The following is a 27,228-nucleotide window of genomic DNA, read 5'->3' on the forward strand; positions in this document are numbered from 1 at the left end:
AAAAAAAAAAAAAAAAAAAAAAAAAACAATTTGAAATAAGGCAGGTGTGTCTTGGGCCCTTCCAAAACACATTGCTACTACTATAATTTCCTCAAGGGTGAGATCTAGGTCTTGTCTTTCTTCATAGGCTCACTCCCTAAAGTGTCTGACACATACAAGACACTCAAGAAGTATCTGGACCGAAATGATACGCTCTTAGAAGGCTATCACACATTCTGTATTCTGTAGAACACTGTATTGAAACTACAGGTCTGGATTTTTATACTATCGAACATCACTATACGCAGATGTGATCCTCATAGCAATTTTGTAATACATTTTCTGTTGACTGCTGAGAAGCTATAGGATATGTCCATGAAAGAGGAAATACGAAAGGCAGGAAGGTCTAAAGACTTTCTATGCAGCTTCCCTACTGCTATTAGGCAAGTAGCCTACTGCGCTGATCTTGCCAACATTAACTGTATCCCAATTTTCCCGTTTTGTGTAGCCTTTCAGAGAATAGAGCAAATACCAAACAAATCCGAAAAGGATGCAAATTGGCTCGGAGTTTGTTCCTGTGAACTGTGGTGTGAGGGAGGCCACAGCCTCTGTGCTGTTGATATCCCATTCATCTTATCTCAGATCTACAGATAGTGGAGTGTTGGCTTACTCCTGCGCTATTCTCAGTCTTCCCCCTGACATATGGAAGCCACACTCTTTACAGAGGCTCATCTTCCACATCCGCAGCTCACACTTCCTGAGGCACGACGCAGGCGAGCCAGCTAACCCCTGGCAAAGAAGAGGGAGAACAGGAGAACAGAAGAAGACATGGACGGGCCCTAACCTGAGGCAGCTGAGCTAGCAGGGGGGGCTTGACAACTTACTGAAACACAGGGCTTCACCAAAATTAAGTTCCTTTTACCATAGAAATGATTTTGCAAGGGCCTAAAAGCAGCATCCTGAACAAATTCCAAAAATCTGCCATCTATTGTACAGGTAGCATTGGCCGGTCTTTTGTGTGGGGAAATAGAAAAAAGATATGTAGAGTGGTGCATTTCTGCTTATGTCTCTTTAAAATCTGCTTAAATGAAGAGATACGTTAGAAATCAAAATAACGAACAGTTTCTTATGTCTTCCTTTTACTACATCTTGCAAAAATAAATCTGAATAATACATGAATCCTTAATATTTCTGTGGCCTATAAATAGCTCTTTTTAGTGAGAATGTTATTAATACAAAAGCCAGAAAGCAGTACTGAATTCAGTTTTTAACCAAATACACAGTTAAAATGATGTTTCCTGTATTCTGGAAGCTTTTCACAATCTTATTTTTTATGGTCCTTTCCCTCAAATGATTAGGTTACTGAGGATAACAGGCTCATCAGCAGGTGAGAAGCAAAATGTGCATTATCTTGTCATTTTTAGTGTTTGGAACTTAGCACCTACATTTTCTGAAAAGCATTTGAATTTTTTTGAATTTTCTATTTTTCGTAAGAATATATTCTTTCCTCTGGAAAATGTATCCCTTAAAGAATCTGTCTCAGAAAACGTTAGTTACTCGTTTTTAATTCAGTTCAACATTTATTGAGCTCTCACTATTTCAGAGGACTTTACCCTACAGTCAGTCAGCTAACGTGTGTTGCCTGCTTACCCTGCCAGAAGCACCATTCTTGACCCCGAGAGGGGATACAGCAAGAGAGGTAGCAAAGTACTTGCCCTGAAGCAGCTTGTATTTTAGCCAGAGAAGATGGACAATAAATGTAACAGCCAAGATAAGCTATGAATTAAACCCCCAAAGAGATAAATGGTGTCATGCATTAGGAAGTGTTAAGGTGAACCTTCGATAGAGTCGTGGGATGAAAAGTGAGTGGGGCTGGAGGAGATGGAGCTGCGCACTGATTCTCCTTTAGCAGAGGGAGCGTCGCGTGGCCTGTGTGTCTTTTCTCCATGTGGAGGCTGTGTGGTTCTACCGCAAACGCCCTTCACTTAGCTGTTTGAAAATACTGTGCTCTCTTTGTGCTACAGAGCAATATTCCATTACTGAATTGTTTTCTCCAGGAAAAACAAATCTTTCCCCCTTTCCCGTTCATGACTAGCTCATTTTAAAGGGTGAAACTTCCCTTCTGTCGGCCTCCACCACTGATGTGCTGTGGTATTCCCTGCGCGGTGGAAGAAGCAGCAGATAAGAAGTCCCAAGTGCCCGCTTATACTCCCCAAATAGAGGAAATCTGAAGGTAGCGTGGGATCTAGGACTCACGGATTTAATGCTGGAGTCAGTGAACACGGTGAGAAAGTAAGGAGAATGTCAGTGTGAGTCTGATCACCGCCACTGCCAATTCTGTTATCTTCGACAGTTCATGTAAGTTCTGTGGACCTTATTTTGTGTTTGTTACTTAGAGATAACGGTTTCTGTCTTACCAGCCTTTCTGGCTTAAGTACAGACTCGGATAATATGTATAAGAGAACCTGAAACAATCAAGTGCTGTGGTAATGCCTGTATTGGTCAGTGGAGCACCAAGTACCAAAATGTTCCAATGATTGCTCCTTGGTTAAGTGTAAATCTGCGTAAAGGCAAGCAGACTTCTTATGAGCAAGTCTTCTCACAATCTTTCACTTGGAAATCAATCCACCACAGTGGGTTAGAGCAGGAATGAATGCCTCTTTTTATGTGTGACCAAGTAAAAGGATCTACTTTATGCAAGTTGTATGAAAATATTCAAGTAATAATAACCACTCTCATTTTTCAAGCAGATCGTGTGCTAAGCACTATGCTTATACTTTACACTCATCAGCATTAATTCTCAGTGCAAACCCTGCAATGATTAAGGAATTCACACAAGGCTACAGCTAGTAGGGATATTTTACATTTAAAGCATTGAGAAGCATGGCCTAAGAAATAATGGCTCTGTCTCCTTTTCATTGTCTCCTTTCCCAGCTGCCATCCCTCTAGCTTTATATCTATCTCACCTCTAGATCAAAATTTTCCAAAGTAGGCTTGGTACAGTGAAACCCAGAAGAGCATTGCAAAACAAACTCATTGGATAAATATGTTTGGGAGATGGTACGCAACTGAAATCCTCTTTCTGTCTATCTTAGTGCATATTAGCATACCAAAGCTTCTGAGAAAAGCTGCGATTTGGAGCCTTTCCAAAGCTTTGACCAGGAACTTTGAGTCCATAGCTGTCAACATCCTTGAGTTCCATTGAATAAACTTTCAGAAAGGTTGACTATTGATGAGCTAGCCTGTAGAAGCAGTAATCATTTTGCCATCCTACTACCAACACACAGAGCACCACTCCTACCTTAAACTCTATGTGAAATTATTAGAAATAGAACATTCATCTAGTAATTTTACTAAATTTGTTCAATTTCCTACAGATCCTCCAATATAATTTTCTCCCTACTCTGACAGCAACATGATACAATGAAAGATGACAGAAACCTAAATCATTCTTTCCTTTGAGATATAGTACCCTAATAGATTATTGAATTTATTTTATTACCAAAATTATTATTTTGATTATTAAAATATAGTTAAATCAGTAATTGTAAATTAAGTGTTTCAACTTGGATGGAGTCCAGTATTAGCAAGAATTGCTTTCCCCTTCTTTTGTAAAACCAAGAGAAAATGGGAGATTATTTCATTTACTCCTTCCTTCCAAGAATCTTCCAAATTAACAGCTATTTGAAACTTTTTTGAGTCAGCACAGTTTAATACCAAACTATATTTGAACTTCAAGTATTCTTTGTATTGACCCCCATTAAAAATTCTATGTTGTCTCCTTTTAATCATAGAAAACATTACCTGTTTTTCTTACTTCATTGTCATATATCTTGTTAAAATGTCATAGAATTTTAATTATTATTAGATGCCCATTAGTTCTGCCACCTTGGGATGTAATGACTCATAATAGTAGTCTATATAATAAAAAAGGTTGATGAATTTTTACTGGACTGTCCTTTTGGGACTATAATTTTCAACATTCTCTGGAAGCTGCGCCAGTGCTTGAGTGATAAAGTACTCTGTGTCATTGAAGTTCACAAGTACCACAACCGCCTACGTTACCTGGAAATGTTGGCCTTAAAACCTGGTTTTTCCTTGAAGAGCCACCAAGGATCCACGATTAGAATGTCACATCTTTAAAGGCAAAGAAGGAGCTTCTGTAATCTTCATAGCTTTGCTTTTAGATTGATCTCTGCAAATTAGTAGACAAGTCCATCTTCTCAAGGTAGAGTTACCAAATACCACTCAATTTTTTTTTTTGTACTGGGAATTGAACTCAGGACCTTGTGCTTGCCAGGCAGGCGCTTATGTCACTGAGCTATATCCCCGCCCCTACCACCCAATGACTGTAAACATTCTTTTGCTAAATTTTAATCTTTGAAGACTTGAGGGAAAGAAAACCAGACTGGTATGGGCTGGTTACCTTGATTTCTAGTGCTTCCAGGAGAGGGTAGTTCATGAATGGGCCCATTATTTTGCATAAAGATGAAAAAATATGTCCTAGGGCAAAGAGTTTTATTCAGTGATATAAATCAAACATTGTTATATGTCCTTATGAGGTATGATACCTTTATTATTGTTTATATTATTAAACTATATAGTACCTTTTGGTTTTTTATTGGGTTTTTTTAGATGTAAACTTTGCATCTAGTAAAATGATCAGAGCTTCAGTTTTCCAGTTGTTGAGTTTTGGAATATGCATGTACACGTCTTAGCCTTTTCTTGTGCTGCTGTTACAGAATGTGCAGACTGGGCAGTTTATAATGAGCAGTGATGTTCTGGTCCCAGTTCCAGAGTCTGGGAAGCCCAAGACCAAGGGAGCTTCTTGCAAGAGCCATCTTCCTGTGTCCTCCTATGGCTGAGGGGCAAAGAGGGGCCAGAGAGAGAAGAGCGTGAACTCCCTGCCTCGAGCCACTTTTCTTGTTTCCGTGAACCCATTTTTGAGAGCGGAGCCTTTTCATTAGGTCCCGTCTCCCAACACTGTTGCATTGAGAATTAAGTTTTCAACATATGCTTCTGGGGACACATTCAACCCATAGCGACCCATTTGTGGTGGATTCACAACTGGTGGTCAACTTGTAGCACCCAGCTGAACTGAACCAGGATGGTGCTGGGTGTGGGAGGCCCACCTGAGGATTGTTGCCAGCAGCATGGGAGGCAGAACTGGAGAGAAGTTAAGAGGCTGGTGGGAGCTGGTAGAAGCTTTTGCAGAAGCTGTTGGGTGCTGTTAGAAGCTGTAAGGAGCTGTTGGTTCTCTTGAAGGAGCTCGTCATGCTGGCTTTCCTGATGAACTTAGCTGTTCTCATCATCCAAGGAGCTCAGGACCTTGCTCTCACTGAGAATGGTTTCGGTTCACTTTGAGGGAGCTCTGATCCTCACTCTGAGCATCGCTTCCTGGCTCCAGAGGGGAAGATGATCCACGGCTCAGTCTCCTAGCAAAGCTTGTCACATTGGCTTTCCTAATAGGAACTCAGCTTTCCTCATTATCAGAGGAGCTCGGGACCTCACTGTTGCTGAGGATGGCTGTGATACTTTTTGGGGGAGCTCTGGTTCTTACATTGAGTGTCTCTCCCTGGCTCCAGTGCAGATCCCTCAGCCTGCTAGCACAGATCCTTCATCCCACTGGCACAGACTTTCTATCTTCCACCACTAACTCTTGGGCCTTCCAACACAGATCTGAGAAACAGGCCTGCATGAGATGTTGTCATGGGCTCTAGGCCTCCAGCTGGATGCATGGGAGGCATTGTGATGAGCTCTAGGTCTTCAGCTGGACTCACGCAGGACATTATCATGGGATTCAGGCCCTCAGCTGGGTTCTTTGGCATTTAGTGTATGAACAGACTTCCTGCACTCTTGTATATGATTCTCTGGGTGACTATTATAAACAATCTTATATAATACGTGTCCTGTATTGTATTGTTTCCCTTGCAAAACTTGAAACCATGACACCAGTGTGGTCACTATCCTAATGAAGACCTAGAACACTTCCATCACCCTTAAATTTTCTTGTTAGCTCCTTCTCGTCAGTTCCTTCCCGCTGCCAGGCCTGTCCTGCAATCTCTGTTCTAATTTTTATCTCCATAGAATTTTTTGTCTGTTCATATAAGTGGTATGTACATAATGTACTCATTTGTGCTTAGTTCCTTTCACCTAATACAATGTTTTTAAAATTCATCCAGACTGGTATATGTATTACTACTTCATTACTTTAAATTACTAAATTGCATTCATTTTCTGACTGTCTCACAATGTTTATCCATTTCTCTGTTTCTGTCTCTTTCTGTCTCTCTCCCTCTCCCTTCTCCTCCTCCTCCTTCTTCTTCTTTCTCTCTCTCTCTCTGTCTCTCTCTCTCTTTCTGACAGGGTCTCACTGGGCAGTTCAGGCTGATCTTGAACTATGTAGGCCGGGCTGGCCTTGAGTTCATGGCAGTCATCCTCCCAAGTGCTAGGACTGCAGGTGTGCACCGTGCCCAGCTTCCATTCTTCTCTTGATGGACATTTGGATAATACATAGTTTTTGGCTTTTATCTTTTTTTTTTTTGTTTTTTTTTTTTTGTTTTTTTTTTTCCAGTACTGGGAATCGAACTCTCAACCTTGTGCTTGCCAGGCAGGCGCTGTGCCGCTGAGCTAAATCCCCAGCCCGTTTTTGGCTTTTATGAGTAAAGCTTCTATGAATAGTTTCGTACACATTCATGTAGATGTTCGTTTTCTGTTGTGTCAACAGCTAGTAGTGAGAATGCTGAATCATAGAATGAATGTATATGCCTCATTTTATTAAAAACTGACAAGCCATAAATCGTGATACAATCATATACACTCAGCACTTCGAAGGCTGAGGCAGGAGGATCATGAATTCAATTCAGCCTGGGCTACATAGTGAGTTTACAGCTACTACATAGCAAGACTTTGTCTCAAAAAATTAATCAAACAAAACCACCACTTAAACAACAAAACTGTCAATAATTTCCCAGAGTAATTGTACCATTTTATATCCTTATAACCCATGGGAGTTTGAATTGCTCTATATCTCCACCAGCATTTATGTTGTAGTCTTTAATTTCAGTTTTAATTGGAGTGACTCCTCCTTTTAAATTTCATGTAATTGTTTACATGGTTGTTTATGTCTCTTATTCTGTAATTTGTGCACTCAGGGTTTTTTCTTGCTCTTTTGTTTGTCTTTTTCTGCATTCTTTTAAGTGAAGTATCTTTTTATATTTTATTTTAATTGTTCTGAGGTCTTTTTAGCTAGGCCTTTCGAAGTTATTTTTTGGTGATTTCTTTCAGAATTTAGGGTTTCTTGACTCATCTTTTTTTTTTTTTTTTTTTTTTGGTTTTTCTCCGGTACCGGGAACCGAACTCACCACCTTGCGCTTGCCAGGCAGGCGCTTTTGCCACTGAGCTAAATCCCCAGCCCCCTCTTGACTCATCTTAATCATGTCTACTTAGGGCTAATATTGTACAATTTCATCTACAATATAAAGGCTTACGTTTCATTTAGCCCCTGTCCTTTGCTGTATTATTACCATAAATATTTTACATTCATATCGTCTTAAACCACATAGTGCACTGTTAAAGTTCTTGCTTTAAAGATTCAGCTGTGATATAAAAGAAGATTCAGTTGTGAGGTTGGGAGTATGGCTCAGTAGTAGCATGTATGAGGCCCCAGGTTCAGTCTCCAGCACTGTCCCAAAACCTCATCATACTTTTGAATAAAGGAACAGCAGAAGAAAGGATTTGTCTTTAATATTTACTGTTGCTGGTCCTGGGCATTTCTTGTCGATTCACTTTCAGGTAGAAGAACCTCCTCCTTCATGAATTGTAGTTCAGACCTGTTTGTTACACATTCAGTTGCTGTGTATCTGAAGAGTTATTTGAATATTTTCATTTTAATATTTAAGAGGCATTTTCTCTGCTTGTTATGACTGGGAAGATTATCAGTGAATTAAGGTTTCGTCTTTTTATTCCATGTGCTTTGCTTTTTTTTCCCTTATCACGAGAGTAGTAATGTCCTTTCTTTGTTCTTCTGGACAAATAATTTATGATGACTATAGTAATATATGCTTGTGCTCTTTTCTACATTTCATATTCCAGTTGCAGTAAATTAGCTATCTCTAATCCTCATAGTCTATCTATATGGTAAACAATATTCTTTCTGCCATTAGGAATAGAGAAATTGAGACAAATCAAAGTTAAAAAGCTTATCCAGAATTTCAAGCAGATTGATAGAGTAACCGGAAATAGATCTTACATTTCAAGCCCCCTCGGTTCAGCTGTGTACACAATTTTTAGCCCTCAGCATCAAAGTGTGGATTTAATTCTATATTTTCTAATGAGCATAGAATAATTATCATAGTTAAATATAAGCCTCAAATATTTTGGAAACTTCACTGTAGTCACTAATTTCTATCTCTTCCCCATCTTCTCTTACTAAAACTCCTAGCAAGGAGAAAATTTGACTGATTCTAATTTTACTCCAGTTAACCCTCCAAGAACTAACATGAAAGTAGCAGAGAGACAGCATGTCGAGATAGCAAGGAATTTCCTTCTCTTGGGGGCTGAAAGCTTTCTTCATACATAAAACACAAAGGATGAGGATTGATACAGTGATCCAATGGTCACTATGCAAAGTTAGCCAGGCATACTTTAATCATATTCTTACGTTTTTACTAAGAGAGTTTACAGAAGAATCACACAACCTAGTGATAGAGTCGGTCTTCTCATTATGAAGTTTCAGATTGAGACTAAATGAAACCACCCTATACAGAAACCAAATGAGGCTATATTGTAAAATCCTGTAGAAATGTATAAAAGCAAAAGCAAACAATTAAAAGATCTTAAAGGTCTCAGTGTGTGATCTCGGACTAGACTTTTTCCCAGAAAATAAGGTTATAAGGATGTCTGGCAAAACTGGCATATGAAGAGTACAATAAAAATTACTGTATCGATGTAAAATCTGAGTTTGATAACTACAGTGGCTACATAAGAGAATTCCTGTCGATAGAAAATACATGCTAAAAGGCAGAGTATTTACAGTCTGCTCTCAGGTAAATTTAGAAATATATATACGTACATACATATGTTTTTACAGTGTGAAACAGTAAGTCCTAAAAATGATATGTTTTTAAAATCATAAATCTGGGTAGAAGATAGAAGTTATCTGCATTAGTCTTGCAGCTTTGATATAAATTTGAAATTATTTTTAAATAAAATAAAATTTTAAACTTAGTGTTTCTTAGTCCATTTTCTTAGAATATTATATGTACAACTCTATTTTCTCATATGTCAGCCTGGACTCTCTGAATTATGCCAGTATACATGATGTATCACTATTTTTTCTTATAGAGAAATTTAGAGTCTAGCCAAAAGAAAAACTTTATATTTGACTTTTTAAAAATAGACAACTCATCGTAATGAACTTATAAAGTTTTATTAGGAATGAAATGTTTACAAATGTATTTAATTCCAACGTTGTTTTAAATAAGAATTGCTTATAAAAGTACCCACTTACAGTGTGTGTATTTAGCACCATGTATCACCCTATAACTCAGCATCTGCCAGCATTTCTAGGTGCTCAGAATTTGTAGAATCTTGCTCTGGGGCCTAAAATGTCACCACTTAAAAGGTTTCACCAAAGACCTAATAAACAGAATTTTTTTTTCTTTCTGGCATGTGAGATAATTGAGTAAAACAAGAATGACTGTGGCAAAACAGATTATGGGATGTGAAGATCCGTATTTTTCCCCTTGTGAAAGCAGTTCTAATTTGAACTTTTTAATTTACCTTGTGAGAATGTTCAGTCACTTTTTTTTTTTTTTTTGCGATACTGGGGATCGAACACACGACCTTGAGCTTGCCAGGCAGGCGCTTACGCCACTGAGCTAAATCCCCAGCCCCTCCAGTCACTTTTAGAAATAATTGTTTAAACTGAAGATCTACTACTACATAATGATTCATCTTATTTGTCGTGCTCTACTATTTGATATAATTCAAGCAAATAATATTTTTGAATATGCAGCTATGCATTATTATGACCATCTATGAACAGCTCATAAGTAATAGGAGAAAAACTCTTAAATCCATAGTTATGAATATTAAAAGTGACTTTTATTGAAATCCTTTATTCTAGGACTGCTTTTGTGTTTGTTTGTTTCTTGAGACGGGGTCTTGCCTATGTAGTTCAAGCTGGCCTTGAACTCATGGTGATCCTCCTGCCTCAGCCTTCCAAGTGCCAACATTATAGGTATGCACCATACCTGCTAGAACTGGTTTCTTTGCTTATAGTTCTGTTTGCAGGAGATATACTTGTCTAAATGAGTTAGGCGTTTCCTCTGTGATCACAAAACCTAAAGTGCTCCCTTTGGGTCAAATGAAATTCTGACATAATGGAAAGTATTACTGATTAAAATACAATGTTTTGTCTTGTATATGTAAAATACAAGGTTAAACTTCAGGAGAAAATTGTTCCCAAACATGCAAAAAACAATTTAATGATTATTTTAGATACTACATTTGAGGGTGTTGAGGTTTCCTCCTCCCAGATTCTGAACATTTTCTCTGTTTCACCTTTAACCACAGGAAACATAGCTTTTCCCGTTAAGCATGTTTCACAGAAGCCCATGTGCTGCCCTCACCTTTCTGCCTATTCTCATGTCAGGGAGAGAGGGGAGTTATAGAAAAGTGAAAACTCTGCCGGTGTCACCTTCCATGTTTAAGTCTACAGCAAGCTTTCCCTGCTGGGTTGGAGTAAGTTACTCTTTTAAAACTACTGAGCGGAGACGGTTACACAGAGCCTCGTGTGTAGAAAATGACCTATTGATTGGCTGGCTGACGTTAGAAGCATTCACCTGGAGGCCCTTTTCTCCAGTAGTTTGTATTCATCGCTTTTCAGAGGGTGCTGTCCACAGTCACTTGAGAGCAAATGTTCATCTTCCCACACTCAACACATGCTCAAGGTGCTGCCTTAGCGGGAAAGATAATGCCCGAATGTGAAGAAATATATGCACAGCTTTCTTGAAGGCACTTACCAAACTATGACATCAATCATTTCTGGATTGCATGGACTATTTTCATGTCATGTCACAGAGACATGGAGCATCATTTTACCTCATGACGTGGCTGCTATGATAACTCTTTGTTCTGCACACATCTTTAAAGGCATAACCAGGAAAACTAGGTCTAAAAACAGGTTTTCCTATTTCACAATATCTGTTATTCATTTTGGTCCTTATTTACACTTTGAGTTTCTCACACCAGAGAGAAAAATGTGATATTTATACACATGGGTCTGGTTTATTTCACTTATGAATATGGTCTCAAGTTCTGTCCATTTAGCTATAAATGTCTCAAGGTTATCCTTCTTTATGGCTGAGTAGTACTCCACTGTATAAAAAGAAAACCACATCTTTTTTGTTCATTCATCAGTTGGTGGGCATTTCAGTTTTTCCAAGATTTAGCTAATTACAAACTGTGCTTCTATAAACATGCATGTACATATGTCATTGTTGTATGATACTTTTAATTATTTTGGGAAGGTACCAAGAAGGGGAATACCTGGGTCAAATGGAACCTCTAATTCTATTTTTTTGAGAAATCTCCACACTGATTTCCACAGTTGCTGCACCAGTCTACACTCCCACCAACAGGGGAGAAGCGTTCCTTTTTCCCTACAGCTCCACTAGCATTTGTTACTGGTTGATTTCTTGATGATAGCCATTCTTTCTGGGGTGAGATGGAACCTGAGCATTGTTTTAATTTGCATCTCTCGAATGACCAGTGCTGTTGAACATTTCTTCATGTATTTATTAGCTGTTTGTTCTTCTTTTTCTGAGAAGTATCTATTCTTTTCCTATACCCATTTTTGGGTGGGTTCTTTTAATTTGGGGGGTCTGATTTTTTTCAATTCTTTTTATGTTCTAGATATTAATCCTTTTTTTTTTTGGTTTTTCTCCGGTACTGGAAACCGAACTCACGACCTTGCGCTTGCCAGGCAGGCGCTTTGCTGCTGAGCTAAATCCCCAGCCCCAAGATATTAATCCTTTGTCTGAAAACAACTGGCTAAGTTTTTTTCTACTCTGTGTGTTGTCTTTTTACTCTGTTAGTGATTTCTTTTACCGTAAAAACTTTTTAATAAGATGAGAACCCAGTTGATTGTTTGCAGTTTCCATGCAGTCAGGGTTTTGTTTATGAAGTCTTTCACTGCATCTATGTCTCTGAGAGTTCTACCTATTCTCTCTTCCATCAGATTTAGTTTGTTTTAGTATTTAGATTTTTTTTATCTATTTTCAAAAGGAAAGAGGAAGTAGGGAGGGGGATGATGGAAGGGAAAAGAAAAAATGAGAAAAAAGAATAAAATGGAAACAAAACTTTGTAAATAAGGAGGGGCAGAGAGGTTGAAGAGAGTTTTAAACACCCCCGTCTATAGTTGGGGAAGGTGACATGTAGGAAATATTGATATATACTGACATATGATACGGAGAGGATATGTATCCTTATTTTTTAAAGTTTGATTGTATCAAATCGGCTTCTGAAAGTACATTTTTCTCATTTCTTGTTCTAACTCAAGAAATAAGTACACCAAGCCTTATTACTTCTTGCAGAAAGAAAAAGCAGCAAAGCTGCTTTAAACTGATAACATGAACTGGCTTGTGTTCCAGTAGCCCTGTGTTCTAGAGTCTGAGATCCTGGGATTTGGACTCCACTCCTTCAACAGATATTGACTGGGAGCCTCTTAAGGATCAGGCACTGCTCTAGCAATAGGAATAAAGGATCAAGAAAAAAATAATGTCCATCTTTGTGCAGCTCATGTATTGTTTTTTCTTTTGGTTCCAGGAATTGAGCTCTTGACCTTGCACTTGCCAGGCAGGTGCTGCGCTGCTGAGCTATACCACCGGCTCATGTTCTTATTAACTAAGCATTTTCACCTCGAAGGTGCTATTAACCTAAAGCTCATTTCCTTCATCCAAAAACTGAGGATGAAACCACATTTTTTTGAAGGATTGTTCTCAGATGACATGAAGTGGTGTATGAAGATGCTTAGTTCTGTACCAGGGACAGGGCAAACATCAAGTTAATCTAAGTTTCAATTTTTAGTTCTTAAATATGGTAACAATTACTAAAAGGATCCATTACAACTTAACTTCTGCTTAAATTTGCATGTAAAACAAATGCTGGTGAACCTGTGGGGCAGCAGGGCCCTTCTGCATTGTCGGTGGCAGTGGAGACTGGTACAAGCACTATGGAAACCAGTATGGAGACTCCTCAAGAAACTAAAAGTAGAAATTCCATTCAAACCGGCTATGCTTCTTCTGGATATTTCACCAAAGGAGTTAGAGACCTCCTGCTAGAGTGACACACATAGTCATGCACAACTCAACAGTAGCTAAATCTTAGAAACAATGTTTATGTCCATCAAAAGATGAATGGATAAAGAAAATGCTGTATGTACACACAATGGAGTACTACTCAGCCATTAAGAAAGATAAATTTGAGTCATTTGTAGGAAAATGGATGCAACTTGAAACCAGAATGCTAAGCAAGATAAATCAGACACCTGGGTTTAAATCACATGCTTTCTCTTAGGCAAGTAGCCCAAAGTATAAATAAAGAACAAAATAAAAGAGACAGTAGGAAACTTTTTGCAGATGAGAGGGATCTGTAGATGGAGAGAGGGGGAGGAAAGGGCAAGGAAAGGGATGGAAGTTACAAGGATTAGGGTGTGTTGTGTGCAGGTACCAGCTCCCCATGACGAGACAGATCTTTATGAATTGCATACATGCACTAATGAGGATACATGTAATTAAAGAGAAAAAATGTAAGTGTAATCATAAAAACAAAAGACATCAAAAAGCAAATAAAAATATTTTCTGTATTCTATGAGCTACCTGTTGGTAATGTTTTTTAGCCACAATGATACCTAAGCTGGAAGTTTTGTAGACCTGCTGTCAGCTTTGGCACTTCTCGCTGGGCATGATGGTACATGCCTACAACCCCGCTACTCTGGAAGCTGAGACAGGAGAATCACTGGTTCAAAGCCAGGCCGAACAACGTAGCACGACCTACTGCAAAATTTCAAAAAATTAAAAAATGTGAGAGATCTATCTCGGTGGTGGAGTTCAATCCCTAGTACCGGAGGGGAAGAGATTTGGTGCCTCCATGACCCGCTCATAAATGTACAGTATTCCTGACCCCACCCCCAGTTATTCCCGTGTTGCCCTGGCTGCATGTCCTGGCCAGGCATCGTAACTTCGGGAGTGGAGGTTAGAGCATACTGATGGCCCCAAAGGAGCAGATAATCTGTGACCCAAGTTCTTAGAGAGTAAGACCACTGGCTTTCCAGTGTGCAGTTATTGTTGGGCAAAAGTTACAGTGATGGTCGCCTAAATAGTCTGCAGTCTGTCCATGCCTTTCTTTTTTGTTGTTTTTTTTTTTTTGGAGGGGTTGGAGTTTTTTTGTCTTCTTGAGACAAGGTCTCACTATGCAGTTCAGGCTGGCCTGGAGCTCACTTTGTAGCCCAGGCTGGCCTCAAACTCGCAAAGGTCCTCCTGCCTCAGCCTGCCAAGTGCTGGGATTACAGGCGTGCGCCACCACGCCCGGCTCTGTCCATCGCTTTCATACTTGGTTTTCTCCCTTGGACAACCAGGCTCACGCAGACTATCAAGTCACCCGAAACACATGGTCTCATAGCTCTGTGGAGTTGCTCTTTAGCGTCGTATGAGGTCTTCACTAAGCATCCGAAACAGTGCTCTCCATGCGTAATCGATCATGTTGTCCTCTCGGAGTTTGTCGGTAAGATAGGAAACTCAGAGTCAAACTTTTTGCCATCTGGCAAATGTCTAGGTCCTTCCTAACCCCTACTTTATCTTATTCTCTACTTGATCGTTGCTCTTCAACCCTCCTCTTATTCTAACATGTTACTTCTACAAGTGTCTCAAATTCTGTCTTCACTAAAAGATACGAATAAATTACTATTAAACAAGCAAGCAAAGGAAACTTCAGTACTATGTTTTTCATTTGATTAAAGCTTTTAGTATTGGGGCTGGGGATTTAGCTCAGTGGCACAGCGCCAGCCTTCCAAGCACGAGGTTGTGAGTTCAATTCCCAGTCCCAGAAAAAAAAAAAAAAAAAAAAGTCAAAACTTTTAGTATTAAATCAGTGTAAAGGTTTATCATTTTAACCCCTTTGTTATTATTTTTAAATGTATTTTTCTAGTAATTAGTTATAGGATTCTTTACTATTGGGGTTAATAAAGTATCTTTATCTTGATACTATAGGTTTTCCTTAATATATAATTCTTTTCAGGAAAGTTTTCTACAACCCTGTATTTCTACTGATGGCTATACATTTCAGCCCCAAAGCACTGAAATCTGACCGCCTCTGTACATCTTATTTTCAGAAACCGATATTCTCCTTTCTTCTTCTGTCTCCCATTAGTGTGCTATGAATGTTCTCTGTGGAACAGAAGTAAAATGCTAGTTGCCATCTACCTACACTGTTGACCAAGGATATATTTGAGATTCTTTGGGAAATAGTCCCCACCCCTTGCAAAAAGAATGAGACGTGTCGGGTACAGGTACCAACCTCAGGAAGGAATGCAGTCATTGTGTGCCACAGACACGGACTAATATAAACCGAACACTGTAAAACTTGTTTTTGAATACAAACAGAAACAATCCCCATCCTTTGCTACTTTATTAAGATCCAAGGAATAATTCTCATTTGCACTTTAAAACACTTGGAAGAGAAGGACCTTCCTAGCCTTCTAATGAAATATGAAGTGCTGCTTGCAGGCAGTATATAGAGCAAGGAAAGGGAATAATATGTTCTTGCCAAATTCTATTACACATGTTACAGAATTACAATAACTTGAACCCCCTAAGGTTGTAAATATTTATAAATTCAGAAGTAAATTTAACTTGAGAAGGAAAACTTAATTCCTTAAATAATAATGAAACATTTCACCTGACCCATCATGTGGACAGTTATAATAAAAGCTTATATGAAAAGCCCAATTATAGTTTTGAAGTGTGTTCTTAGTCCTATATAGTTACAATAAAGATTATGATTGTAAATAAATTTCATAACCCTTCCTAGTCATTTAGCCATATCATTATATACAGTTTTCATCATAAATCAGTCTTTAGTGGAACTTCATGTTTAATTATTCATGAATTCTCTTCATCCTAATACTCTGCAATATTATCTGATATTGAGTGGTCAGTAATGTCTAATATGTTCTTGGGTTATTTTTTAAACTAATCAAGTAGGAGCCAGGCATGTTGGTGCATGCCTGTAAGTCCAGCACTTGGGCAGGGTGTGGTGGCTCACGCCTCTAATCCTACCACCCAGGAGGCTGAGGCAGGAGGAACACTATGAGTTCAAGGCCAGCCTGGGCTACAAAGCAAGACACTGTCTAAAAAAAAAAAGGAAACCAATAGCAAATTTCTGTATGTTACATTTTAATAATAATTATTAAGCAGCAATTTTATGGTGAATTCTGTTTAGGACTATGGCTTATACAGCAAACAACTGTTATGTCCCAATTTTAAAGAGATGTATTTTTTCTTGAAATTTTTCATATTTTATTAATGAGCAGAGGGATGGGAAGGGAAGGGAACAAAGGAAGAAATGTATTTCTTAACTCTAAAAGCCAGTATGCAATTCAATATGAGGATACGGTAGATTTATTCATCTGTGTTAAGATGAGTAAAGTCTAACCTCAGCCTTGAAAAGATTTACATAGAAATACCATCTCCAGATGAATTCCATAATCACTAGGGGCACAGATGTCCAGCCCCTGAGATTTGCCTTTAGAGGGTAGGAACTGGGGCACTGCTTTCTAATATTAAAGCACAGAAGGTGATGCAGAAAGACAGGACAGAATGTTGAGTAAATAAAGATATTTTTAAAGGGAAAGGCCTTAAGAATGTGAAAGGTTGAAGAAATGTCAGGTTAGGTGGACCTGGGAGGACAGCAGATGCTTACAGAAGAGTGGAAGCCGTCGTAACCACAGACGGGAGGCTGGAGCCAGGGAATGGAGGCTTCAACCCTGATTAAGATATTTCTACATAATTTGATACATTAATTAAAACCACTAGATAATAACAAGCAGAGTGAGAGGTATAGGACACAACTGATACTTCAGAATTTTTTATTTGTGAGCAAGGGTACAAAATAGAAGGGGAAAGACAGCAGACGGTGAAATGAGTTAGGAGGCCGGATTCTAGGTGACACATTATTAAATCTGAATAGCAGAGAGGGTGGAAAAGAAGAAAGACTAGAGAAGCTTTGCTGAGGTGTAACTGTCAAGATGCTTAGCTCATTAGATCATAAAGAAGCCAACAAGGGCGAGTACATGGGCAAAGATGACTCAGTCTCTGAAGTAGACAAGCTGAAAAAATGCTGTCTGCTCATACAAGCAAAGAAGGCAGAGCTGGGTATGGGGTGCGAGCCTGTAATCTCAGCACCCGGGGAACTGAGCCAGGAGGGTGGTGCTGGACTACGTAACAAGACCCTGTCTCCAAAAACCTAAAACATAAAAAAATTTAAGAGGATGGGGGTAAAGAACCCGGCAGAAGAGCCTAGGGAATAAGCCCCTCTCTCTGTTCACAGGCCTGTGAATCTATGACGGTGTATTCCCCGTCCCAGTACCTCACCACCTCACGGAACAGTCTTTCTAGGGGACGAGAAACCAGAAGCATGTACATATATGACAGGAGCAGAATTGTTAGGAAAGTGTATCCAGGTGACTCCATTTTTTTCTCACTACTTTGAAAAATTTTATTAGGCTCCCTTTCAACTCTTCCTGCATATTATCATCACTGTATCTTCGATTTTATTTGTTATACTTGAATTACCAGTAAATGAATTTTTATACTCTGAGAGTGTAGAAGAATGGGCCCCAGAGACTGCTCTAAAGGCAGGAGAAGTTAGCAAACGCAATCAGGTAGGGTTAAATCTGTTCCTCGAACTTCCCACGTTCCGTTTTCCACATACTAGCAGAATGCTCTTAGAATGCGGTAAGAGTACCTTCTCCCCAGTCTAAAACAGCTCTCCTAGTGTAGGTGGAATAGAACCAAACCCTTCCTCACGGCCCATAAGATCTTACACAGCTTGGAGGCCGCCCCTCTCTGCACATCTTCTGCCGCTTTCCCTCAAGTGCCGCGCTTCATCCCGCCCTGCGGCACTCTGCGCAGATCCCAGCAGGCTCCTTCCTGCCATCTGGGCGGGCACGGGGCAAAGACTTCTCCCGCCTCCCTCCCGCCCTTGCCTCCTGCATCACATCTGCATTTGCACTTTCTTCATGGCAGTTCTAACTCTCTGAAGTTACCATGTTCATTGGTTTACTTCTTGTGTTGTTTTCCACTTGCAAATATGCTTCAGGAGCAGAACGTTTATCCTGCTTGCACTGCATCCTCAGCACCAAGAAACGGTGCCTGGATACAACCAATGCATCCATGAATGTGTGAATTAATCACTCGCGGACACTCTGGGAAAACCGCGTGCCTGTAAAATACATTCTTTAGGACGACTGAAAGGAAGACCACGAAAGACTCAGACATTTGAACTAATACATGGTTTATTTTTGTTTCTCATAAGGAAATTATTTTGTAATTCATTTGGAGTTTTGCCCTGTTGTTCCAAGTCTTACATTTAGATCTTTTATCCATTTTGACTTGATTTTTGCGTGTACTTACAGATAAAGATACAGTTTCCCCATTTTGCATGTGGAAATGTAGTTTTCCCAACACCAGTTATTTAAGAAATAGTCTTCTCTCCATGTGTGCTCTTGGTGCCCTCATCAAAAATCAGTTGACTGTGCATGTTTGGATTCATTCCCAGGCTGTCTTTTCTATTCAATTGTTTTTTTCTGTTTTCATGCCAATACCATACTGTTTTGATTACTGTAGCTTCCTAATACAGTTAAATCAGGAAGTATAATGCTGGCAATATTATTTGGGTTTTTTTTTTTCTGAGACTTGCTTTGGCTGGTCAGGGATTTTGTGGTTCTGTATGAATTTTAAGACTATTTCTATTTAGTATATATATATATATATATTTGGGACATTTATTTCTATTTAGGATTATATTTCTATTTAAGATTATATTTCTATTTTCTATTTAGAATTATACTTCCTCTTTCTTCTGTGGAGCAGTCCATTGGAATCTTATTTTTTCTTTTTTTTGGTACTGGGAATTGAACTCAGGACCTTGCATTTGCCAGGCAGGCACTTGTGCCACTAAGCTATATCCCAGGCCCTGGGTCCATTGGAATCTTGCTGGAGATTTCCCACAACATGGATGGACCTAGAAGTAAGGCGGACAGAAAGAAATATATTGCATGATACATTTATATGTAGAATATTTTCTTTAAAATATAGAGAGGTTATAAAAATGGTTACCACTTGGCATGGTGGCGTACGCCTGTAATCCCAGCATTTAGGAGGCTGAGAGAGCAGGATCAGTGCAAGTCTGAGGCCAGCCTGGGCCACATAGTGAGTTCGAGGTCAGCCTGAGCTACCAAATGAGACCCTGTCTCGAAACAGAGAGATGTTGCCATGGGTGGGGAGGGGCGAGAGAAATGGGGAGCTGTAGGTCAAAGGATAGAAAGTACCAGATATATAGGATGAAAAAGAATAGAAAGCTATTGTACAGCATGAGAATTACAGTTAAGAAAACTGTAATGTATTCAGAATTTTGATTGATAATTAAAATGTGCTCTTATCACAATATAAAAGTAACAGATATGTTAATTTGCTTAACTCTAGTAACTATACTATAGTATCCTATGGTATCACTTGTAAACTTCATATTTACACACAAAAAAATTCACGCTTAAATAATATTAAAGTCAAATAAAATGCCAGAAGAAAGTGACAGAGGGAATCTGGAAAGTGAGGGCTTTTGCCGACACTTGGGCTCAAGTTTCAAACGGAATTGGTACATCTATCCCTAGTGCCAGCCCTGATAGTAGGATGTGGAAGAGAATTTAAAAGCAGAGAAAGCACATCTACAGGAGCTATGTGGGTGCAGTGAACAATTGGAATAATAAAAGTGCATCCTTTATTTGATCGATTGGGAACAGGTTAACTAATTGTGAAAGATTTGCCCCAGGGTCTATTGTGAGAGCGCCACAGCCACTAAGGGCTGTCCACTCCCCCTCATGAGTAAGTTTGCTTCCTCCTGTAAGTTTGGCCCTCCCTGCCCCCCTGTGTCCCACCAGAGATGAGAGATACTTGGCAGAAGAGTTGCTAAACTAAGGACCGGTTTCCCAAAAAGCTGCAAATGACCCAAAAGTTTCCACCCCTGATTGTAAGCCTTCATTTCAGCCTCTTGGAGGTCAAATTTGACGTCAGAGCCTTTCGGGTTACAAGGCAATGGCAGCTCTAAGGGGCTGGCAGCCATGTTAGTGATGGCCGGCCCTGCCTGTGCCTCAGGTAATTTATTTTTTTTTTCTTTTTTTTTTTTAAGGATAAAAGGAGGGAAACATTAACAGACATACAACATTTTACAACATATCACAAGCACAATACAGACAATACAGAGTTACAAACAAAGTGGTAGGGAATTAACAATGGTGGTTGTATTACATATTGATATCTTCAAAGTGGCTTCTCATGAAAACAGATATAGACACGCAATACTGGTCAACCAAAGACTCATTGACAGTTTCTTTCAGCATAGAAACAGCAGACAGAAGAACAACCATGTTATCTATCCTGTATATACATACATACAAAATTTCTCCTTCTTTCCCTTCTCTTTTCCCACATCCCAGAAGCCCTTTACTCTTCGGTGGTTTCCTATCATTTCACAGTGTCTATCATACCTCCGAGTTTAAATTAACTCTTTCAAGTTTTACACTAGTGACACAATGCGGTGCTTGCACATGTATGTTTGATTTATTTCACTTATGAGTATGGTCTCTAGTTGTGACCATTTAAATATAAAGGCCTCGAGTTTATCTTTCTTTACAGCTGCCTCAGGTAATTTAACGAGGGATGCAACATGCGCCTTCCTTTCGCAGTCTCAAGGAACACCCCCATTCACTTCCTCTTTCCTTCTAATGTGTAGAGTATTAGGAGCCCTCCTCTGTTCAAATATTGTTACGTTTGTATTTTTTAATATTATATTATCCTTCAAAATTCTAGAATTCACTTTTAAATAAAATTTAGTAGTTATATATATTTCTTTTTAGAAGGCACATTATTTTTCAGTGCTCTGATATTTTTCTGATTCTTTATAACTTTCTAAAAATAACTGCTGGTGAGCTCATAAATTCATTAGTGAATCCCACTGGGACTCAATAATGCATATTACAGACCTCCTGATTTTTATATATTAGATTTCTCAAGAATTCCCTTACCTGTTATTATCAACATAGCTATATTGACAGGGTCTTCATTACTTCCTAATTGCCCATACTTCTTTTTTTTTGTTAAAGATCAATTTTTAAAAGCAAGCCTTGTCATTTTGAAAGTACCTTAGACATGTTATCCTGTTAATATTAATGTGTTTCATATCTCCGTAGCTTCTTTCCACCTTTATTATGAGAACTTACACAGTTTTTTCACTACCTTTTGCTTTAGAAGTGCATTATTTTGGGGGCATGGTGTGCACAGTGAGAAAAGGGTGTATGCTGGGGGCTTTTTCCCCCCAGAATAGAGATTTTTAAAAGACCCTTCATATTTTAAGATGTGAACAGTGATACTCCCTATTGTAAACAGAACCTAATATGTAAATTACGCATAGATAGTTGAAATTATTCCCTGGCCTTTTGGTGCAGGACCATGCAAGGTAAAGTAGCTAGCAGTAATTGGAATAGTGAATGACTAATCAAGAAATTCTTCTGATTTATCCTTAGGTGGTGAGTTATGCCACAGGCTCCCTGTTGGCCTGCTCACTATTATTTATTGTTTGTCAGTCAGCTTCATCTCTTTTTTTTTTTTTTTTTGTCTTTTTGAGATAGGATCTCGCTATGCAGTTCAGGCTGGCCTTGAGCTCACTTTGTAGCCCAGGCTGGTCTCGAACTTGCAACGACAACGATCCTTCTGCCTCAGCCTCCCGAGTGCTGGGATTACAGGCATGCGCCACCACACCCGGCAATCCACTTCATCTCTGACCAATCTGATGTGTGTGTTTGTGTGTGTGACATTAACTCTAGTCTACCAGACTTTTCATGCACCATCTAACCAATAAACATTAGCTTTCTTAGAGATTCTTCTCTTTACTAAGAGATTCATGAATAAGGTAAATAACCTACTTCTTCATTTAAAAACATTCTATGTATAGGACTGGGAGGGCCACTCAGTGATAGAGCCTGAGCTTGACGCCCTGTGTTAACTCTGCAACCCCTAAACAAACAAAACTTCTATTTACATATAACTTTTAAGACAGCTGGTACATAAATGAGATCCAGCTTCAGAGTAATGTACATCTGCCAAAATAAAGATCAGGATTTGGGGTGCTAACTTCATAGCATACTGTGGCATCATTTTTTGGCCCCACCTTCAACCCCCTCAAAAAAAGAATCCTAAGCACTGAGATCAAATGTTAGATGTATTTGGACAAAGATGAGGTTGGAGTTAGGACGGGAAGAAGTAAAGGCAATATTCAAGCAGAGATACTGTTCTGATCTTTGAGCAGTCTACTATCGGTACCTTTTCAAAACATTTTTCATTTAATTTCTAAAAGCTATTATATGAATATAACGCCCTTCTATGTAAGTTCCATTATAAGACACTTTTGTTAAATACATCGTCTTTGGGAAAAACAAATGATACATTTTAGCAATTTGATCTTTCTCGTATGATTTATAGTCTCATCCTTCATACTTAGTGTTTCTACTTTTGCCCATTTGTGCTGCCTTTACTGCCTTGAAATGGGCTACAGTTTGTTTCCTAAAACAAGTGATAAGTCACGGATAAATATTCAGTTAGTATTATAATTAGAAGATCCCCTTCCTTTTAGTTATTTCACAATGAATAACGTCATTGACAAATAGTATTTGTGGAGCAAACATAAGGAAAATAAGATCTAGGTATTCTCTGCTGTGTACAAAGATAAAAGAGATGAATAGAGTTCAAATTATTGGGCAAGTTAGTCTCTAAGGTAGTAAAAAAGAATTATTCATTTTTATTTCAGCTGACCCTGAATATCTAAATACATCCTACTATAGCAAATATTACACAGTGCTTTTATTATTGTGAAATAAATTTCCGAGTAAAATAATCTACTTACAAGATTGTTAAGTCACTGTTAATATAAAGGAGGAAAAAATATATATACAGGAGGAGTAAAAGTAATTCATAATAAAGTGAATGTGCATTTCAATATTTAAGGTACTCTGGCAGATCTACATGAGAAAGCATAATAAAAATAGGCAGATACTTGGTCCTGCGCCTAGAATCACCATGAATTAGAGAGCTACAAATGCAGGGACATGCAGGTATGCTTACTGGCGACGGAAGTGCCATGGGCAGTGGTACTTCACATCCACATTTTCTCCCAGGGTAAACCACTCTTGGTAATCTTCTGAAAAACACAAAGTGCGCAATATCTTCAGTTTACAAGGTAGCTGCACTCCTAGAAAATTCAGTATATATGAAAATGGTACAAAAAGTGCTTTGAGTCTATTTGCAGAACAGATTCAAATCATAATCCCATATAATTATAAATAAGTTTTCAACACATGAATAGCTGTGGAACATTTAACAACCATGTGGGCTGCAGAACAGTTCATCATGCTCTACTGCCCGGCAAATAACGAGATGTCCACCCACCCCGACCTTCTCCCACTCAATGCCAATAGCCGCTTCCAACCACTTGGCCACCAAAAATATTCCTGCCAATGCCCAAAATAGCTCCAGAGGTCACTCCCCTTGACACAATGATTGAGCCTGAACAAACCCACTTTTTCCTAATGAAACACCATGACCCTTTACTTTTACTCTTATACTGACTTGATTTTATAATTAGGAACTGAATTCACCCCCAGAATGATCTGTCCAGCTAGAATACATAAGCCTGCCAGTCCAAAAGGATACAGGAAACATTCCCTGAGAACCACCAGTAGTTAATTTTGGAGAACGTTTTACTGTCTACTGTATGTGGGCCCCTCTGGACTAGGAAAATGGGGATTTGAAGAGTGAGGAGACATTCACAGTCTGTACACACAGGAACTTTTGATGGGGATCATGTATGTTGTAGTAAAGGAAAGATCCCACCCCCTCTGCAATGCTATGTTTATTGCCTTTAAATAACATGATTAGTGGTAAATGGACTGGTTTTCCTGTTACTGCCACATAATTGCAGTTCATTAATACATGCATGCTTTTTTACTTAAACTTCAACCTTTTATATCCTTTATGAGCACATAATTTAATAATGGCTTAGGGTTTCTGTATTGATGGAATACATAGCACAACTCTTAACTTACCCTAAAGTGATGTATTTTTTAAGTACTAAAAAGCTGCTCTGAGAAGTTGCCATCCATTGAGCAATGTTATGGGTAGATTTTCATATTAATTTGTAAATATTTTTATTGGCCTTTGTCCCTGAATTTTTAAAATTATCTCCAAACATATTTGAAATGTGTACATGCAGCCCAAAATGGGCTTGCAATTATCCAACTTCCAAATGCTATTTTTTATTTTTTTATTTTTTTTATTTTTTTTTGGTTTTGGTTTTTCTCTGGTACCGGGAACCGAACTCACGACCTTGCACTTGCCAGGCAGGTGCTTTGCCGCTGAGCTATATCCCCAGCCCCTCAAATGCTATTTTTTAAATTATTAAAAATATATTTCCAAAAATTTAGAAAAGATATTTTTATATAAAATAGTCATATTGTCATTCTTTATAGGGAATTACACACACACACGCACACACACACACATCACTCTGTAATTCAGTTTATTATCTGCCTTACTTACTACCTTTCCTCTTCCCGATTCCCTTCCTCTGACAGATGCGCACATCCTCATTATTTATACTCTTGAATGTAAGGTTCCTGTTGAGAGCCAGCGCAGGTACTCAATTGCCTCTGGGATTTTGGTCTTTTTGGCCCAGGACTAATCAAGCAGAGACTCATCATAAGCTAAAACAGAAAAGCTTTTGTAGTAATTTCATCACCAGGGAAATTTGTTCATCCTTCAGAAAGACTATCGCCAGGAAAGAAGAAATAAAGAAGTTAAAATTGCTTCAGACCGTTGACTTCCTACGTCCCTCTAGATTCACAGGCAGAATTGGTTTTCAAGGGGTGGGAGGAATTATAAGAGGGCTTCCCCAAGAAAGCCTGCAAATTGATCATAGCCTTGGTAACATTCGTAGGTGTAAGTGTGACCACTGGGGCGGAAATGCTAACTGTGGCTGGAAGCTTGAGAAATGGGAAGGAAAAGAGACAGTTAGCACCTCTTCCTTTTTTTTTTTTGGCTGACTTTTTGGAGGTGGGTGTTCCCTGAGAATGCCCTTTGAAAGAAAGAGATACAGTTGATTTTTAAAAATATTTTATCATAATAAGTACAATGTAGTAGCTGTTGTTGATCTAAAACTAGGGTTTTAAACACTACAGAAAAACAGCCAGATACATTTCATGAACCTCTCCAGAAACTGGGGTTCCTTCTAGATATACCTACAGAATTTATTTAAAGTTGCTGGGGATATAGCTCAGCAGCACAAGCGCCTGCCTGGCAAGCGCAAGGTCCTGAGTTTGATTCCTGGTACCAAAAAAAAAAAAAAAAAAAAACCACAGAATTTATTTAAAGTAGGCAGGCCTGCGGGTATCTGAACTGCTCACTTATGTTGGAAGAATATAAATCCTTCCAAATTCAAAAGAATCCTTTAAGACTATCTTTTGAGTAAATCAGTAAAAATAATAATAATAAAAGATCTGGATGCCCCCTCTAGTTGCCTTAAATAATTTGAAATTGTATGCACCTACTGATGGAGACAGGAAAATAGGTAGGTAGATAGATAGATAGATAGATAGATAGATAGATAGATAGATAGACAGACAGATAGATACATTTCTTGTCAAGAATTCTAGTAGAAATTGGAGGAAAACAGGCACTTTAGCTTTTCAAGATAAACCTACACTCACCCTTCCCTTGCATCAAATACTTTGAATTTTGCCTGAAGTGAGTAAGCAAATAGAGAAATGACCTCATTTTTTAGTCGGAGTACACTATTGTTGCGGGTATTTCTCAAGGGTGTGACTTCAGTATTGGATCTGAGTTCCAGATGCATGCTCTTGCGGCCTGCCAGGAGGACGCGGGCACCTGTGAAGGGAGCGGACCTCTAGTAGGGGCAGCTTCCACAGATACGTCAGGGGCACAGACTGTAGCTTTCTGCCCTCTGGCCCACCGACCGCAGCCATCGCATCCTTATTGTTGTAACTCCCAGACTGTGATACTGTCACAAAACTGTTGCTAGGCAACAAATGTGGTTACCAGGTCTCAGCGAATAGCTGAAGGGGAAGCAAAGTGTTGCACCATTGTAGAGTAACCATAGCAATGACCTACTATTACAGACTAGAAAATTATCATTAACCATGTTAAAGTATCGGACAGAGGCCCTGAATTCGGAGAGTTCCAAGCAATATCTCTGCATAATTGAGTGATACAGGAAGATATTTCAACTGTTTCGAGGCTATTCATTCATTATATCTACAGAAGAGTCTTTGTAATTATATTTATTTTTGATTTTTAAAAAAATTCAGTTATGAAGCTATTGGTTAAATGATAAAAGCTAGCATAAGTAATCAAACACAGGCTAATGTATTTCTTCATCTGTCTTCATGCCTGTATCAGTGTTATCAGAGTTGCCTGTCCCACACTCAAGGTAGATTTGATTTGAGAAAAACAGTACACATTAATATTAAATCAAAGCCACAGAAGAAGCCGCAAAAACATAAAAGTAGCCCTGTGTAAACTGAAAGCTAATTTGAGTATTTAACAGTGGAATAATTCCTGCTACAACAGGAAACCCAAATGCTCTTTTAGTAGTTACTGCGTTGAAACTTTTTTTTTGCGTTTCTAAATCTGCCCCCAAAAAATCTGTTAAAAAAAACGTCTCCGGCTAGGATGTTGCAAGCATCCTCCTCCCTTCTGTGGTCCCCGCGACCTCGCAGAGGCAATGACATCCAACATCACAGCCCCTGGGCGAGGCGAGACCCCGCGTCCCGCTCGGGGAGCCCGGCCGCGGGACGCTCGCGGGTGGGCGTGCACGCGGCATCCCGCGCGCCGCGGAAGCCAA

At 39.0% G+C, this 27,228-nt stretch overlaps 1 protein-coding gene and 1 long non-coding RNA gene across 4 annotated transcripts in view; one reads left to right on the top strand and one right to left on the bottom strand.

Annotated features, from left to right (window-relative positions):
- Fam172a (family with sequence similarity 172, member A) overlaps positions 1-27,228 on the top strand; it is a 410,259-nt gene that overhangs the window by 347,773 nt on the left and 35,258 nt on the right. The window lies entirely within an intron of this gene.
- The window catches only part of LOC106148240, a 28,567-nt gene continuing 20,509 nt past the window's right edge, over positions 19,171-27,228 (bottom strand). The window contains exons 2-4 of one of the 3 annotated variants that reach the window (XR_001233510.1): positions 24,912-25,072; positions 23,436-23,511; positions 19,171-19,284 (exon numbers count right to left, since the gene is read on the bottom strand). This is a non-coding gene — a long non-coding RNA (uncharacterized LOC106148240). Of the gene's footprint in view, positions 19,285-23,435; positions 23,512-24,908; positions 25,639-27,228 lie in introns of those variants that run through there. The other 2 variants (XR_001233509.1, XR_001233511.1) reach the window with 2 other exon arrangements.

Source organism: Chinchilla lanigera, unplaced genomic scaffold (genome assembly GCF_000276665.1).
Source record: "Chinchilla lanigera isolate Chin_1 unplaced genomic scaffold, ChiLan1.0 scaffold00017, whole genome shotgun sequence".
Classification (NCBI taxonomy): domain Eukaryota; kingdom Metazoa; phylum Chordata; class Mammalia; order Rodentia; family Chinchillidae; genus Chinchilla; species Chinchilla lanigera.